The sequence below is a fragment of the Mytilus edulis genome, chromosome 1 (genome assembly GCF_963676685.1).
Source record: "Mytilus edulis chromosome 1, xbMytEdul2.2, whole genome shotgun sequence".
Taxonomy (NCBI): domain Eukaryota; kingdom Metazoa; phylum Mollusca; class Bivalvia; order Mytilida; family Mytilidae; genus Mytilus; species Mytilus edulis.
Window position 1 is genome coordinate 22,265,833 of NC_092344.1, and position 7,081 is coordinate 22,272,913.

Sequence of the window (7,081 nt, forward strand, 5' to 3'; positions counted from 1 at the left end):
ATTCATTAATTGTTATTTCGAAATTTTCCTTTTATTATAATTTTATTTCCAAATTATGCCCATATGTGTCAATCAAATTAAAAAAAACCACCACACACACTATATAACCCATTGATTAAACACAATACCAACACAACAGTCATATTTTCTTTTAAAATTTATTGAGCATTCTTTGACATTTTTTTGTACATTGCTACTTGTTGGAAGAGGGACGAAAGATACCAAAGGGACAGTCAAACTCATAAATCTAAAACAAACTGACAACGCCATGGCTAAAAATGAAAAAGACAAACAGAAAAACAATAGTACACATGACACAACATAGAAAACTAAAGACTAAACAACACGAACCCCACCAAAAACTAGGGGTGATCTCAGGTGCTCCGGAAGGGTAAGCAGATCCTGCTCCACATGTGGCACCCGTCGTGTTCCTTATGTGATTACAAATCCGGTAAATAGTCTAATTTGTTAGGTCACGTTCATGAAAGGGAAGGGGATTGTAGTTACGACGTAAGGAACATATCCGATATCATTTGTGAAACGGTTATTCCATAAAATTTACGAAGGGATGATTTCAACTTCACCATTTGAAACTCTTGGTTTAATAGCTTCCTTGTGAGCAGTAACACTCTATCAAGAAAATCATGATAGGAAATGCAAGCACGGAAATAGAACTGAGTACACAAAATTTGAACATACCAACAAAGCAATCGAAAACCATATTTTGTAGATAGTCAGACAACAAAATGCCGACAGAGAAAGATGGATAGACAAACAACAGACCCTAAAATACTACACAAAAAACTAAAGAGTGGTTTTCTTTTTATCTAACAATCTCTACTGACACATGAATTTAAAGTGTATTAATATTCGAGAAATATATTTTTACATTTTTCGAACATTATTTAAAATACAGTTGGGTAACTCTATACTAATGTGTACAATGCTTGTCCCACGCATAGCTAACTCACATACGTTAATTAATCCTTCAAACGATCCATAAACCTGCGTGATTGTTAAAACTGTATAATAATAAAATTACATATGTTATATTGGCAAAGATAAAGACATGCGCATATTTAACATTTTATCACGTTTTAAGATATAAATTTTGTTTAAATATAGCAAATAATATATTGAACTCCACTCGAGAAAGATTTGTAGTTTATTTAGTGAGAAGCTGTGTACTTCAACTGGGTTTCCGGAACGTTAACAAGAAAATCAAAATGTGTTTCAAAGTAACATGCGAATCATGTAACAAGCCAACATGGGCAGGTAAGCTATTTACTTGTACTCATTTAAATGCATACTATTCATTTGTTTACACCTGTCCTACGTCACCTATTGTTCAGTTGTTGTCGTTTGTTGATGTGATTAATAAGTGTTTTTCGTTTTTTGTTTTTATATAGATTTGACCGTTTTCTTTCCTGTTTCAATAGTTTTACACAAGTCATATTGAGCCCTTTATGGTGGTACGGTAGTATTTCCTGGCCCATAAGGGATAATGATAGCCTTTTTAGAATTTTCACCACTTTCTAACACTGCAAAAAATTCTACATTCACAGTTAACTGAAGTACTTTCATTTTACTATTCAGAAATGAATTTGAATATGTATCATGACCGTTTACTTTTTTTGCTATTTTTAAAAACCTAAGGCCACTAGTACTCTTAGGTCTTTTACGGTGCAGTGAATAAAAAATTTAAAAAAATTTAAAAAAATTCATTTTCATCTGTATGTAAAATTATCTCATATTTTTCTACACCTGATTCATCCCTCAGTTTGGGAAAGTATGTTCAGTTGATACTGTATTTTTTGTCCAATCACGCTGTTTAGATACACTTACCTAAGTAGGGTACACAAAAGAGCAACCTAAATTCTGGAATGCAAATACTACCGTGCCACCTTAAAGCTTGCTCTTCCCAGGCCACAACATTTTCCAAAAAAATATCCGACTTGCGTTTTCTCTCTCGTAATTTGACATTTGCTGTATGGTAGAGGTTCTTGTGTGTTCTCATTCAAAAATTGGGGATTGAAAAACTAGAATTATTGTCCCAACCACAAGAATTGCTTTCTGGACATTTACTTATAAACAGCTTTGTCATATGCAGATAGTGAACTAAATGCTTACAACTTCCTCCCCTGTATCATCGAACGTATACGTATTTATTATACATACCAGTTTGAATTGCGGGAAAGTAATGGAAAACACATTACCTTATATTTTGGGATCAATTTTTTCATTATATTTTTTAATCGAAAAGAATAACGATATACATTTTGCCGCTAAATAGAATCAAAATAGTTTTCAACATTGTAGCTATGAGATAAAAAGGCTGGAACATGTGTTGTTTTGCAATCAAAGCATATTTTGTAAATATTGATCATCACCTTCATACCTGCCCACCAAAGAACAAAAACAAATGTAAACTGTATTGTGTTTTCCTGCTATTACTCCATATCATATAAACAATTTATATTTTTGTGCGATTAAATAAAAAAAACTTCATTTCTGTATCCTATGCAAAAAGGAAAATCATTTAAAAATTGACTAACATTCCCATTGCTTATCATAAGTTCCTGATTTATCACCGTTGCTTTTTTTCAACTAATGTTTATTTGTCACCATATTTTCTTCGAATACAATTGTTGGTACCCCTGTGATTGTTTATGAAAGTATCATACAAGCTTTATTTTAACTGACATTAAAATTTTGTTAAAAAAAACTTTCTGTGGTACATTTTTTTTTACATTTGTATACCTTGTGTAGAATTAGTAACTAACGTTTTGTATCGAAAGATAATAACAAGCGATTCAAAAATTAGAAAAAAAACACTTCGAATGTCTCAAAAATATAATTCTTCATTTTTTAATTTTCCAATATACTTGATTTCAACCAACAATTGGAACGGCAATAGGGTAGTGTCAAAGAGACAACAACCGACCAAAAGCAGGAAAACAGTCCAAGGCCACAAATTGGTGTGCAATACAGCGAGAAAATCCCACACCCGGAAGAAAGCTTCAGCTAGCCCATAAACACAAAGAGTACTAGTTCAGCTAAAATGGACGTCACACTAAACTCCAAAATATATAAATGATATAAATATTTGAAGAAAAAAAACATATAGACTTACAATGGCCAGAGGCTCCGACCTTTGGACAGGTGCAAAAATGCGGCGGGGTTAAACATGTTTAGTGAGATCTTCAACCCTTATCTTTATCTCTAGCTAATGTAGAATAAACAAACACACAGCATTACGCACAGTAAAAAAATCATTTTAAAAGAAGTCCTAGTCCGATGTCAGAATAGGTAACAGAAGAAAATAAGCAAAACGACGATGATACATAAATTAACAAAAGTTTACTAGGAGATACTGACGACCCAGCTCCAACCCCAATTAATCTGTATCTTCATCATATGAATATCAAGCACTAAACCTCCCGTTAGGGGTTTACTACCATACCATCATAATATATATTTGAAGGACATACTAGTGACTCGTGTCATGCCAACAACTATGCATAGATCATATTAATGGGTCAATACTTATTTCAGTATGTAATCATATCCCTTCTGAATATGTTTTTTAAAGAATGGTTAGCGTTCATATCAGTTAAAACAATCTAATAATTAAAAAAAAAATGTTTACGTTAACGGCATTATTACCTTCCTTGTTACTGTGTCGTATGCCCCTTTCAAGCGAATAGGTAGTATCAATTTGTCTACACACGAATCGATTAGTAACTCTTTAAAAAGACGAAAATGGTCATGAGAATTACAAAATATTTCATACCATAATTGAAGAACCAGTCAACTGTGAGACAATGAAAACTCTGCGTATATATTGTTTGTATTTTTCAGGATGTGGAAATCACATTGAAAAATGTTTGAAAGATATTCCACCAGAAGAAAGATGTAAATGCCCCAAAAAGTCAAATTAACGGTGATTTTTAATTCAAATTCAACTACGTGTATAACTTTCTAATGTCTTATTGCAATCTTAAATAAAAAAAAAACAAAAGCAACAGGTCACATCAAAAAGTAAGATCACAAAAATACTGAACTTAGAGGAAAATCAATTCGGAAAGTCCATAATCACATGGCAAAATCAAAAACGAATGGACAAAAACTGTCATATTCCTGACTTGGTACAGGCATTTTCAAATGTAGAAAATGGTGGATTAAATAAAGGCAACAGTAGTATACCGCTGTTCAAAACTCATAAATCTATGGACAAAAAAAACAAAATCGGGGTAACAAACTAAAACTGAGGGAAACGCATTAAATATTAGAGGGGAACAACGACACAACATTAAAATGTAACACACACAGCAACGGACTAAGCATTAGACAAAATCCGATGAAAATAACCAATATAACATCAAAACCAAATACATAAATTTGGGATAGAAAAGTACCGTGACACGTCTTATAGTACACTCAAATATAGGAGAAAACAAACGACACAACGGAAACACAACGTAAAAATGATTAAACCTGGTTTCATAACGCTAACCCTCTCACTTTGATGACAGTCTCATCAAATTCCGTTATATTTACATTGATGCGTAAACTAAACAGACACAATAAATAAGTGGTAGACAATCAATAGAAAAAGTTAAAGGCATGCAATAAAAACATAAGATGAACTTTTGCTGTGTTCAATGGAAGTATAAGCTTTTACTCTGAAAAATAACTAGCTTCATAAATGAAACTGTCTTTGTTTTGATTAAAACACATTTTCAAAAGTGTAAGTAAAGTTCTGAATATACATTGAATATTTGCTGGGCCTTTTGAAATTTCCTTTCAACTAGTCAAAACAAAAATACGAGATGCGGAATATACCATAGGGACATTCAAACTCTTAAGTGGAAAATAAACTGACAACGCCATGGCAAAAAAAAAGGCCAGAAGACAAACAACTGCCTAAGAAATACAACATAGAAATAAAAACAGCCGCCATGTGTTGACGTGAACATATTTAACGGTCTGGTTTTAATTATGAATCATTTATATATATCTTTTGACATCGACAAAATGTTGTTAAATTAACTTATCTTATATTTTCAGGAAATATTTTGCAGTTTTGTGTTAGTAACACGAGTGAACAGAAGTGCCAGAATCCTTTTTATTTGTAACTTTTAATTTTATTGTTATGTCTATTCATCATGAGTATTCATTAAAATATTCAAATGCATCGCCTACTATTGCATTAAATGTGTTTTAGACCCTTACTGTAAAAAACCTTTGGTCATAAACTCTGTATAATTGGTGTTGTGGATCTTGTATGTTGCTTTAGCATTACCTGATCTGTTTCCTTCATTAAAAAGAGGGACGAAAGATACCAGAGTGACAGTCAAACTCTTTTAAAAGTTGATATATGATATGTTGTTACATATGCATACTCTCTTACCGTAACATAACCTACAGACAAATTATTTTTTTTTTTTTTTGTGGTATAACAGGAAACCTCTGATCATAGTATTCTTAATGATAATGATATTTTCAACTCTACGAACTCCGTTCTAATATTATTGACTGTTCAAAATACTACTATGGAGTACTATCTGTTAGTTATACGTGACAAATAAAGAAAAAATAACAAAAATACCGAACTCCGATGAATTTTCAAAATGGAAAGTTCATAAACAAATGGCACAATCAAAAGCTAAAATACATCAAGTGAATGGATAACAACTGTCATTCCTGACTTGATACAGGAATTTTCTTATGTAGAAAATTGTGGATTTAACCTTGATTTATAGCTTGCTAGACCTTTCACTTGTTGCACAGTGCATATGCTCCACCTGTGATAGCATAGCCCAATTCACAATCTTTTGGCACTGAATTATGACCAAATGTCACAAGCACAGCATATACTGCAGAGCACACTAGTTCCCATCACTGGATCGGTGCCAGTGCTGGTGAATATTTCGCCCCTATTAACCTGTTGATCTGTTCCTACAGGAAATATTATTAATGCAGTAATTTTTTTTACATATACTAGTCAACAAAAGAAACGATACATGACTTTTTTTCAAATTAAAGATGAAGTTTTCCGTTAATAGGACCAATATTGAAGGTAGTAATACTTAATGACCATGGAAATATAAATCCGTTTAAAAAACAAATATTTTGCTTTCATGACGTCATTTGACGAAATTTGAATTTTTTGACAAAATTTACATAAAACGACAATTTAAAAAACAGAAGTTCCAAATAATGATGCCAACCTCTCATTTAAAGGTAAAGACAATGTTTGCCATCAAATCTTTTTTTTTTAAATCATACAGTTTCTTCGTTTACTTGTAAAGCAATGTTCGGCCCTATACATTAGTCAATAGATTTACCATAGACAATATGTGTAAAGTGAAATTCAAAAGACAGTAACAAATTTAAAACTAATTCGAAAGGTTCCAAATTTACAGTGTGCTGTTTTCATATCTAAAGCAGTGATTTGCGACGAAAATATTTTTTTAAAATTTTTTTTGCATTTTTTGAGATTTCAAAAAACCCATTTTTTATCAAAAATTTGGAAAAACGATATTTCAACCCATTAGTTTAAAAAACATGAACATAACTTGATGAGCATTTTGAATATTTTTAAACAAATTTGAAAATTCATTAAATACTTTGAAAATTGTGTGGTGATTTTTTATCCACTTTTCCGCAAAAATAATGTGCAACCTATGATCGCTTACACGGAATTTAGTTACTTTCCGACAAGTTTTGGTATTCATTATCATATGTGCATAGATTGCAAAGGAAAGCTTTTAAAATAGTTTATCTCTTTCTGTTTTATATTTAATATGTTTTGATAAATTTAATTTATTCAAAAGTCGTGTATCGTTTCTTTTATTGATTATTATATATACTGCTGTGAGATCATTTTATTTAATTGAAATGCTCTGATCTATCATACATACTAGTAGATTGTCTTAGCTGGTTAATGCACATCCTTCTGTGATATTTTAGTTGTTGCTTTTCAGCCTCGTTATTTGTTTTATTTGACCTCCCAACTGTCTTTTTTTGAGTGCGACTGATTAATCTCGTGAAACGCAACACAAGTCTAGCGCATTAA

General features: G+C 31.7%; 1 long non-coding RNA gene across 1 annotated transcript; it reads left to right on the top strand.

The window, feature by feature from the left end:
* The first annotated feature begins 1,073 nt into the window (after positions 1-1,073).
* Positions 1,074-5,198, top strand: LOC139528173 (uncharacterized). Its single transcript, XR_011665537.1, has 3 exons — positions 1,074-1,275; positions 3,862-3,943; positions 5,071-5,198. It is a non-coding gene; the product is annotated as an uncharacterized lncRNA (long non-coding RNA).
* The last annotated feature ends 1,883 nt before the right edge of the window (positions 5,199-7,081 follow it).